The sequence below is a fragment of the Lissotriton helveticus genome, chromosome 7 (genome assembly GCF_964261635.1).
Source record: "Lissotriton helveticus chromosome 7, aLisHel1.1, whole genome shotgun sequence".
NCBI lineage: Eukaryota > Metazoa > Chordata > Amphibia > Caudata > Salamandridae > Lissotriton > Lissotriton helveticus.
This window is the reverse complement of record NC_136068.1, coordinates 1,785,772,325-1,785,784,953: the sequence shown is the minus strand read 5'-3', so window position 1 is coordinate 1,785,784,953 and position 12,629 is coordinate 1,785,772,325. Positions and strand designations below refer to the sequence as shown.

The following is a 12,629-nucleotide window of genomic DNA, read 5'->3' as shown; positions in this document are numbered from 1 at the left end:
ATATATATCTTTTTTTAAACGTTAATTTCTCAAAATCCACTGGAGCACATATATTGAGACCTACAAAAGGCACATCGGGCTACCAGTCCCTACAATTTTGCCAAGTTTCGTGCAAATCCATTCAGCCGTTCGGGCTAAAAGTGAGGCCAACCGCCCTATGGAAAACTCAATGTTAAAAACACGTTTTGGGACCCCCCTTTTTTCTCGGCCCCCACTGGACGAACCCCCCCCAAATTTTCAAGGGCTGCTCAGAAACAAAATGTGCCATTTTCCTGAAAATTTCAGCCGATTCCGTCCACAAACGCCAAAGTTATTAGACATAGAATTTTCAAAAAACCCATAGAGAAAAAATCCTAACTATATATACCTACTGGCGACCGCCAGTAGGTAATATATATATATATATATATATATATATATATATATTGTGTCTTGAGGCTTTCACCAATGGGACAACTCTTTTGATTTGCATTGATGCGGCTGGTCCGGCCGCGGTGGAAGCCCTGCTGTTTCTACGGTCTGTGTGCTGGCACCGACCGACGTCGGCATTTGGAGGCACAAAGAGCGGGGAGGAGAGTCGGATGGTGTCGCTGCCCCGATGTAAGCACTCGTCAACCCACTGGGGACTTTGAACTTTTTTATGAATACTACCGGCAAGCAATCCACTGGGATAATATTGTCAGGCACTACAGCTACCAGCAGGCAACGTGTTTGTCTCCGCCCACAGGGGGGTGGTGGTGAGGTGAAGTACAGGTGCCCTGACTCTGCTTGCGCCATTCATTGAGTCAGCCTATGAAGAAGTGCGCGCAGCGCACGAAACGCGTCGGCGAATTGACTTCGCAATATCCTGATGGTTGTTTGCACGTGGCAGCTGCAGCTCTCCCAATAAAAACCATCAGGAACTTGCTTTGTGTCTTGAGGCTTTCACCAAGGGGACAACTCTTTTTATTTGCATATATATATATATCTATCTATATTCACTGAAAAAACCATAGGTTTCAGCCACGTTATAGTTAGGAATTAGCATTTAAAAAACCTTGCAAATTCACTGAAAAAACCAGAGGTTTCACACATGTTCTAGTTAGCTGGACATTTCACTCATACAAAACCATTAAAATCCCCCCGTTATAGTTAGTTCAGCTAACTATAACTCGCGCGCCCGCAATGCACTGCTGATGATGTCACATATTACATCACTCATGACATGGTCAGTGACATCACTCATTACATCACTGATGACATCTCAAATTACATCACTGATGACATCATTCAGTGAATGTGTGTCTTTCTGAAAAATAAATATGTTTCATATATGTATATCTAAAGGTCAATGGAAGAATAAATGTGTAAATAAGTGTCTAAATGGATGTTTTTTTGTTAAAAATGATTGTATACCTGACTTAGTGAATACATGTATTAGCGAGTAATGTTTAAATATGTAAATATCTGTATCAGTGTCTCACTTTGTGTATAAGTGGCTGCATGGGTTGGTGACTAGCTACATGCTACATGAGTGTCGATATGGGTTATTAGTTGGTTTTTAGGGTATCAGTATGAGTGTCTGTATGGTTTGGTGGTGGTTTGGTGGTTTACCGCATAGATACATGCATGGGTGACTCACTGTTTGTATGTGTTTTTAAGACAGCATGTGTGCAGGAGTGTATGGGTGGATGAGTGTGTGTATGGGTCTGTTAGTGAGTGAGTTACTGTCTAAATAGTATCTTTATGAGTAACTACATATGTTTTAAACTGGTATATGTGAGTATTGTTGTATATAAGTGAGTATATGTGAGAGCGAGAGATTGTAAGAGTTCCTGCATAAATAGGTATGTGTTTCAATAAGTGATTTTTTAAGAGAGTAAGTATGTGTACGATTCTGTAGAAATAAGTGTAGTGGTGGGTGTATAGCTGTATATGCAAGTAAATGGATGTTTGAGAGTTTATTTGCATGTGTGAGTATGTGTGATGAGTGTCGGTGTGTAATAAGATGTATAGGTGTATGAGTACCTATGATGAGTGAGTACATGTATGAGTGCCTATATATAACAGTTAGTGAATGACTAGATGTGTATGTAGATTTTGGAATTACTGAATAGGTTGTTCTAACTGGAATTGGTATTTCCATTTATCCAAAAAATTTTGTTTCTATTTTTCAATGTGTGTATCAAGGGTTATATAACGCTGAGAGGAGGTCTGCCACTCTTTCACAAGGATGATGTCATCAGTGATGTCATCAGTGATGTCATTTGAGATGTCATCAGTGATGTCATCAGTAATGTCACTGACCATGTCATGAGTGATGTACTATGTGACGTCATCAGCAATGCATTGCGGGCACGCGAGTTATAGTTAGCTGAACTAACTATAACGGGGGAATTTCTATGGTTTTGTATGAGTGAAATGTCCAGCTAACTATAACATGTGTCAAACCTATGGTTTTTTCAGTGAATTTGCAAGGTTTTTTAAATGCTAATTCCTAACTATAACGTGCTAGCCCACCAGGAACCTCTAGTATGCGCCAGGGGGCTGTGTTGCAGAGAGGTGTAATGAGGCCACGCCCCTTTTTACACCTCTCTGCAACGCAGCCCCCTGGCGCATTTGCAGAGGGGGAACTAATTTCTCTTGCATACTGGGTGTCCCTGGGGGCCAACTAGCCCACCAGGAGCCTCCAGTATGCGCCAGGGGGCTATGTTGCTTTGCCCAGGGGGGTGGCGGTCCCCGGGGCAGTGTGGGGGGAATTGGGACCACCCCACACTTCTTTTTCACTATGCCCCCTAGGATTTGGTCCCCCCAAGGGGTAATTTGAAAAAAAACAGACCGGGTTTAAAAAAAAAAAATTGGCCTTGTAGGTCCTTGTTGGACCCCCTGAGCAGGCCTAGGGGGTAAAGGTGATTCTACCCTGCCCCCTTTTTGAGTTCTACACGTTTGTTTTTCTGCTTTCTTGTGCCTCAGTCTACTGAGGCACAATTTCTGGTTTGGAGTGTTGACAGACAGTTGACAGCCAATCAGTATGCAGCTCGTGCTCGGAAAGGTAGGAGTGCATACGCGTACGGTACGCGGACCTGTACGCGTACCGTATGCGCCTATTGATATACTTATGATTTTACTTATGATTTACTCAGGAACTACTGAACGGATTTACACTACACTACACTTACTGGTGTAATTCCGTTCAGCCGTTCGGGCTGTAGCCCTGGCTAAAGGTCCTATTGAAAATTGCATGAGGAAAATACGTTTTGGGACCCACTTTTTTCTCGGCCCCTGCTTCATGAATCACCCCCAAACTTTCAGGGAAGGAGCAGAGCAGGCCATTTTCTTGGAGAAATTCGCAAAGATTCGTCCACCGGCGCCAAAGTTATTCCAAATAGAATGTTGCGGATTTACTATGGAAACTAGGTCCTACCTATAACTAACTACTGGCGTCCGCCAGTAGGTAATATATATATTTTGGGAATATTTATTCATGGCAGGTCCAGCCGTGGAGGATTTGCACCACCCTGAAATTAAATATGGGCCCATAAGATTTGGAACTCTGCTGAATCTGAAACTGGACTTTCAAACTGAGGTCCACTGGAGAGCTTAGCACTGTGTGTCCTTTTAAAAATGCAGAATTCACACAAAGTGCACTGGAGGGAAATAATTGAGCGTCAAAATGGAACCACAAGTTCCGGAATGCTTTGCAAGGAGACCATTAAGGAAGGCACATTGGAGGCCTAATTTATTTGGAAGCAGGAAGTTGGAACTGTGGCAGCGCAAAATCTGTTTGTGTGTTCTGGTGCCTTTGAGAAAGGAGCATGAAGCTCTGAAATGCATTAGGCAAAAAGATTGAAAAAGATCGGAATGAAATGCCTGTTTCCTTTTGAAATGAAAGGATTGTGAAAATCACTGGCTGTGGAGTGCGTCCTTAATGCAGGGCACCTTTTGGGAATATTTATTCACCGCAGGTCCAGCCGTGGAGGATTTGCACCACCCTGAAATTAAATATGGGCCCGTAAGATTTGGAACTTTGCTGAATCTGAAGGTGGCACAGCTGGTTCAATAATTTTGTGAAACCGGACTTTCAAACTGAGGCCCACTGGAGAGCTTAGCACTGTGTGACCGTTTAAAAATGCAGAATTCACACAAAGCCCACTGGAGGGAAATAATTGAGCGTCAAAATGGAACCACAAGTTCCGGAATGCTTTGCAAGGAGACCATTAAGGAAGGCACACCGGAGGCCTAATTAATTTGGAAGCAGGAAGTTGGAACTGTGGCAGCGCGAAAACTGTTTGTGTGTTCTGGTGCCTTTGAGAAAGGAGCATGAAGCTCTAAAATGCATTAGGCGAAAGGATTGAAAAAGATCGGAATGAAATGCCTGTTTCCTTTTGAAATAGAGGATTGGAAAATCACCGGCTGTGGAGTGTGTCCGTAATGCAGGGCATCTTTTGGGAATATATAGCCTTCTCCTGGCTTGTTCCCAAACTTTGGAACTCACTCCCGCTCGAATTGGCCAGACAATCGTCTCTGCCAATTTTTCGCAAAATGTTAAAAACGTGGCTGTTTTCCTCGTCGTATTAGCTCCTATGGCATTTAGTTCTGCCATTCTCTTTTGACTCTACAAACTGGTCTTTTCTGTATGCTCTTTCCATCTTTTAGCGCCTTGATGCCCTGTGAGGGTTTAAGTGTCCCTTTTTTTCTTTTCCTCTAGCGCTATATAAATCTATCTATTATTATTATTATCATTATATATATACATGTATATATATAAACTGCCGTTGGGCAACCCTAGCATGTGTCGGACCCGTTTCTTAATTGGGCGGGATTGGAGGAGTATTGTGTGCAGAGGTCGGCTCTGCTTTCCGGCACGCCCCTTCGTCTGGAGCTCCACGTATGCCGGCCAACTTTGTTTGTTTTTGGTGCATGAACTGCACAACGTGGCGCCTCCACGACCTGGACTATTGGTATAGGTATCGGGGAGAGGGAGCAGATGGTCTGCTCAGAGGGTTGCCCGGCAATGTTAGATTCCGCCATGGTGACCCGCAAATACATGGGAGCGGCAGATCAGAGAGCATTATTGTATGCCAATGCGGGTCACTGTACCTGGTGGTGAACTCTGTACTGGCGTCTTCCACACTGCGGGATCGACGAACAGCACCCAAGAATCTCAAAAGAGGAAAGCGGCAAAGCACTTTCTGGATGACACCTCCCCTGTTCACTTTCTATGGCTATAACATCCTGCCAATGGGATTCTTTGGTAGGACTTATTAAGAAAAGCCCTGCGAAAGACTGTCATCTTTGAACACACAGCAGACACCCGGCATTGAGGAAGGCAACCGCCGAAACGCGTCTGCCAGGGGCTGCGAATGTGTGGACTTCGCACTAATGTTGGCACTAAACTGGCGTTGGGCAACCCTTGCATGTGTCTGACCCGTTTCTTAATTGGGTGGGATTGGAGGAATATATATATATATATACATTTTTTAACTAAAAAAGCACACAAATGTACCAAATTGAGCCCCCACCATGCACTGCTTATGAAGTCAAATATTATATCACTCACTACATGTTGACACCTCAAATGACATCACTGATGGCATCAATGGTGACATCATCCAATGAGTGTGCTAGTTGTTTTATAGCTTAGTGGCAGACAAGTACCATATTACTACCTAATTTTGTACAGCCTGTGTCCAGCTAATGAGTAAAAATCTGTATTTAAATGAACCACCCGACGCGTCATGTGAACAAGATCCCTTTGGGTATCGAAACGCGTCATGCTGATGGATTTTTGTTACATGCGAGCTGAATAAAATCTGAGCTGCACAAGATTGTGGTCCGTACTCCATTTGTGTGCACAAGAAAGCGGCTGCGAGAAGTAGTTAGCTGCTTAGATATAACCGGCTCTGACACCTTCGGTTAAATACATTTTACGTGCTCGCGGTCGCGAACATGACGTTGAGGACCGCGAACAAGCAAAAAATTACCGCTGCACTACGCTACGCTGCACTACGCATGTTCGCACTGTGCTATGTGCAGCTCGCGTAGTGCGAAGTTGCACAAACTTTGCAAACTACGCGAGCGTAGCGTAGTGCTTCGCCCAAGGTTACTCTTCATCTCTCGTTGAGTGTATCTCGCACAACGACACCAAGCTTGGAGCAGTAATACAGAGGCGGCGGTCGTGCCGCTGAGATGCACTACCTTCTGAAGCAGGGGGCGACAGGAGCAAGTATCCCAGGAGCCTCTGATATGGAGCAGAGATGCTGGATTTAGAAGGCACAGGCTGACGGGCTCAATCCATGAGCTTGATGTACCAACAGTGTATTAAGAGACAACGAGAATGAAATGAATGCAAAAAATATTTTCTTTCGACTACAACTCCCACAAAACATTGCCCAGCCTCATCATGAGCAGCCCATCAGAGGGCGCACAATTTGGCTACAAAAGGGACTGTGGTTGGACAATGCACGTTGCTTTCCTTCACATCCAATGTCAATCGACCTCTGGTAGGATTTATATTTTTGGATTTTGGGCTTCCTCTGCCTCGTCACTGCACGCTGGTTGCTGTACTACACATGTGCAAGTAGTGTTAGTATGCGTTTATACTAAATCTGTAGTTTTGCAGTAACCAATGCATCATGGCCTTATGGAGCGCCACCTCCCAGGCGCAGCTAATACAATGTCCTGGGGTGTGCATCCACGGGACATTTATGTTTGCTATTACAGGGCGGGAGCATGGCTTCCACCCTGTGATAGCAAATCCTTGTTTGTCTCGTTGAAGCAAGAGGAGGAACACCTCGTATCGCTTCAATAAAGCAGATCCGGATGGTAAAAATGGAAAATAAAATAAAGCGGGGTCTCACCGATTCATTTAAATGAGTCCTTTGGTGGGTAATGTTCCAGGGCCAATCATATCATTATATTGCGGGGTCTCTGCAGCACTGGGGACCTTAATCTCACATGTAAATTAGGCATGAGAGGACACAGAGATGTTTCGCTGCCTAGGGGATCGCCACCTCCCCGGGTATTGTTTACTAATTGTTCTGGGGTTTCAAGGCCAACTCAAGTCCGGGGATCGCCACCCTCTGGGGCTTTACTTAAATATCCAGGGTGGGCATCGCCAGTCCCTGAAGCCTCGGTGGCCCTAGGCAGTGCCTTAATGGTTCTGTAATGACAGGGGCTGTATTCATGGTGTTATAAAGTGATACCCTCATAGAACCCTTGCAGTTGTAGAATTACCCAGGCTTCATTTATGTAATAGTCTGTTGGCTTATATTTGGTAGGGCACCACACAATTACAAATGTTTTCCCTCATAACCTCCTACCAACCGCCGATTTTCACAAGAAACTACAGACAAGTGTTGTCAGAAAAAGAAGACCCATACACTCACTTATTTATTGGTAAAAAAATAACCTTTATTAAAACAACACGAATAAATGGAAACACAACTTTATTCAAAGAAACAACAGTATAACATGAAATAAGTAGGTGGGACTCCTCCGGAAGCAGCGAACAAAACCTGCAAGACAAAAAAAGAAACATAAGTATGTGTGATATATCCAAGAGAAAAAGAAAGGTAGTCAGAATGAAAGGAAGAATGTGATAATGGGACAGAGAGTGAGTGGGTGGAAGGGAGAAGGGAGAATGGGAGGGAGAGTCAAAAGAACACATGGAGGAGGAGACAGAGCGTCCGCTTGCCTGCACCTCTGCAGCCAGGTTGCTGCACCACGGCCCCTTCCCCCGCACTGTGCTCAATTTCAGCTCCTGGGCACCAAGGCTTCACTACTCACCTGCCACCACTGGTGTGTCCAATGATGTGCTGGTGTGAGCTCCGACTCCGGGGTGCCTCTCTCAGGGCAGCACAGCAGATCTCCGGTCGGGGATGGTGTCTTGATACCACGATGGAAGGCGTCAGAATGCCCAGGGCATCATTACCAGCTGAGCACCCGCTCAGTCCATTCTGGTGCAACTGACTCAGTGTCTGAAAAGGGAGAAATATTATTATGCTGGAAACGTCTTGAGGTAAATGAAGATTTATTTCAAGCTTACTAGAGAGCACCAGTTGAGTGCATCCTTCCTTTTTGAAGTACGATCTACTAACTGTTAGTGGTAATCGTGGTTCAATGAGGAGTTGGAGTGTATTAGAATACACAAGGTTAAATAATAATATGTTATGTCAACGTTCACATACAAAGGAACAGAGCGCATGCTAGAAGCATGATGTGCGTGTGTAATGCACTGGTGCAAGCCTGTGTGCATGTACACTTAGTAATCAGCCCACTACAGTGCCCCAAAAGCCACCGCCACGTGTCTGTAGGGCAGTGCTGCCTGCTGGCTCAGGCCTACAGTACGGTCCAGCAGGACCTTAAAATGAGACAGAGATGTGACTGAATGAGATCAGAGATCACATCATTATGCACGGCAACTTCGCTTGTTCACACCTGCGCACCCAGGCTGATGCAACGCACCCCTCCCGCAGCACCGCGCTCAATTGCAGCCCCTATGCAGCTAGGCCCCACTGCTCACCTGCTATCATTGTTGTGTGTCCAAACACGACGGCCAGCAGGGTTCACAATTCAAATCGAATTTTGATTGCGAGGATGGTGAACACCTCATAGATCCCTTTTTTTTAATTGCGCATTGTGATATCCGAGGTGGATATCATCTGAGGCAGTATGGAAGAACTGGGACATGTGGTGTTGGCGTTATCATATTATACGTATGCAAAGCGGGCTGGGATTGCGTACACCAGGCATCGTAGGGGTGTGAATAATTATTACGGGGACCTAGGCGTTGTTCAGTTCCTGCCTGGCCAGGAAGTGCACTTATGTGTGTGTCTCTGTTACAGTTTTGACGTCGCACAATCCACAATTTACATTAATGTGGCATGTACCGGGAGGGCGGCAACTATCGCTAATGCGTTGCTGTCCGAAAACATTGAATGGCCAACATCACATGTCATTATCAAGCTTGTGGCTATGCGCAGACACGCATGTCAATGGTGTGCGGTATTATTAAAAGTGCTGCTATCGCGAAGGGCTCGATGGAGGGAGGATCAGCAGTGAGGCTACGTCATACAGAGTGATAACGCTCATTACAGTCTGAAAGTTTCACACATGACACACTACTATACTGGTAAAGCATGACAACAGAGCATACTGCAACACAAATCTACACATTACTCTTTGCTGTTCGTCACATGTGATCTAGGATGTGCACTCTGCCCGTGGCTGATGATACCCCTTTGAGCCACCAATACCCAGGCCCAAAGGCAGCACAATAATGCGCCCACACACACACCAGGGGCATCGTGTAACACACATTTGTCTATGACGTAACACAGGGCCTGGCAGCGTGCACTCATAGCATATGCCACGTGGAGCGGGCAGAACCCCATACATACATGACATAATGCGCGGCTTGGTACTGTGTACCCCTTCGCATACCAAAGTAGCAGCTGGTGCGACCTCATACATACATGATGTTACACGATACGCGGTGCCACAAACCCGTCAGATACGAAATGCGCATCATTTACGAGTTTAGCAATATGGCGGATAGGATTTTCGTGCTGATGGAGCTTGGTACACTACCGGTACGGGACTCCAGTTTTGAAGATATAAAACATGACATCATTTTTAAAGTTAAAAAAAGATAGTAAAGTTCCACAATATTACAAAAAAATAGAACAAATATATGTTTTATGAATATTAAAATATGGAATTAACATTTAAAAAACTTTCAAATTTCACTGAAAAAAACAGGTTTTACAGAGGTTATAGTTAGGAATTAGCATTTAAAAAATAATGAAATTCACTAATAAATCATAGGTTTTCAGGGATGTTATAGTTAGTTGGACATTTGACTCATATAAAACGAGAGAAATTTGCCCGTTATAGTTAGTTGAGCTAACTATAACTCGCTCACCCGCAATGCACTGCTGATGATATCACATATTACATCACTCATGACATGGTCAGTGACATCACTCATGACATCACTGATGACATTTCAAATGACATCTCAGATGACATCACTCATGACATAATCCACCTGATAATCTAATGCACATACTGATGCCCTAATATAAACTTTGATACACCCACTCTAAAATACAGACTACTATTTTTGAAACCATACACACAACAATGTCAGATACGACATACCACCGACTATTTCCTAGGTCTATACACAAATCCAGTCACTTATACATGCAGTTACTCATCAATATAGTACTATAATATGCACTCATACACCTATACATACAGTCACACTCTGCCACTCATCCATACAGTTACTCACATACCTAGTCAGTCATACAAATAATCCATCACATACCCATTTACTCATGTACACAGTTATACACACCAACTCTGTTATTTATACAAACACCATATCACTTATTTATGCAGATACTAACACATACTTACCGTCTTATACAATCATTGATACAAGCAGACACTCATTTATACATCCACACTTCAAATAAATTACTCTCACATATAGTCTCATATATATTCCAACACTCACATATACTGCCTTAAAACATATGTAGTTAGTCACACATATACCACTGAGACATTCATTCACTCACCAACACACCCATACACACACTAACTCACCCATACAGCCCTTCCCAGATGTACTTTTGAATCCATACATCCAGTGAATCACCCACTCAGACATCTATGCAGAGTCACACACACACCCACACAGACACTCAGGCACCGATACAGATACTCAGACAACAAATCAATAACCCATATTGACACTCATGTAGCTACTCACCAACCCATGCAGTTGCTTACACACCTACTGAGAGACTAATACAGACTTTCACACAGTTTAGTCACTAACCCATGCATTCAGTAAGACATGTTCAATCACTCACTTATACAGTCCATCACACACCTATTAAATAATCCCTTCAGGCACTTGTAAATCCACTCATTCTTCAATACACCTTGGCATAGATATATATGAAAAATATTCAAACTTTACAGAAACACACATTCAATGGATGATGTCATCAGTGATGTCATCAGTGATGTCATTTGAGATGTCATCAGTGATGTCACTGACCATGTAATGTAATATGTGACGTCCTCAGCAGGGCGTTGCGAGCGAGTTATAGTTAGCTCAACTAACTATAACATCCCTGAAACCTATACTTTTTTTTGTGAATTTCAAGTTTTTTAAAAATGCTAATCCCTAACTATAACGTCTGTAAAACCTATGTTTTTTTTAGTGAATATATATATATATATATATGAGAACAATGTTCCTGTTCCGCCACTGCACGGCGGAAACAAAACCAGGTGCAGACCTCCAAGTCCACTCCGTCTCTGCAGCTCGTAGCGGTTCAAAATGAAGGTACAAATCCTCAAATGGATAGCAGAATATAAGATTTAATTTAAACAAAATCATAGGACCAGTGTCCATCCACGACACGTTTCACTCCTCTAGGGAGCTTGATCACATGAAACGCTCAGAATGGTGTGCCAATATATAGTGAACATAATAGTGGGACAAATTAGTGCAGTGCACGCCCTCGACGTGCAAACAATAAAAACAAATGACAGACAAAGAAATATATGTTTGTACTAATCATTTCATACAATGGTATAAAAGCCATTTTGCAGTCTTTTGCAATGAATATCTAATTTAGATTTAAATTTAACCTAAATAACTTTATCATTGTAAATTTCATTGATATTTTTGAGGAAAGAATACTTGGAGTAGTGAAAGAGCACAAGCAATACTAATTTGAACATAGATATTCAGCATATAATCTTTAGCCAAAAATCCAGGTAAAAACATAAAGGCATAGTGCCATATTCAGATCATACTTATTGGTATAAACGACAAGTGTCAGAAACCTGGAATTATGAAATAAAGTCATATGGTGTGTTTAACGCTATACTCAATCTCCATATCTCAGGACTCAAACTCAGATACAAATAAACATAGATAGTACCTTTTCATATGCTTTGAAACTAATTTGCTGTCAATAAAGTGCATAAAAAAAGTGTAGTACAAAATAAACAAAATAAATTCATAATTTCAACCCACAAAAGAAAATATATACAAGTTACAGTCGATTAAGCAAATGTGATAGCCCATCACATATATATATATATATCAATTCCACAGCTTCCCAGTGCCTTGGTGCACTTAAACAGGAACACGGACACGACAATTAGCCAAAATCAGGTTTTCATTTCTTCATTTCTTCAAAAATACATGAAACGGTGCATGCCTCAAGACGCTTTTCAGACACGAGGCTATGTCCTTGCTCACTTGACAAACGAGGAGGCTAAACAGTGCAATATGAAAACCCCAGTGGCGCCCAAAAACTTAGCAACAGCATGGTAATAGAAAGCAGACATGAACTTTCAAATATACATATATATATACATATATATATATATTCACTGAAAAAAACATAGGTTTCACACCAGTTATAGTTAGCTGGAAGTTTTACTCGCATAAAACCATTGAAATTCCCACGTTATAGTTAGATGGACTCACTATAACTTGCGCGTGCAATGCACTACTGATGACGTCACATATTTCATCACTCATGACATGGTCAGTGACATCACTCATGACATCACTGATGACACCATCCAGTGAATGTGTGTCTTTCCGA

General features: G+C 42.8%; 1 protein-coding gene across 1 annotated transcript in view; it reads left to right on the top strand.

Moving 5' to 3' along the window:
* Positions 1 to 12,629, top strand: part of LOC144767715 (phospholipase A2 inhibitor gamma subunit B-like) — a 347,909-nt gene that overhangs the window by 130,384 nt on the left and 204,896 nt on the right. The window lies entirely within an intron of this gene.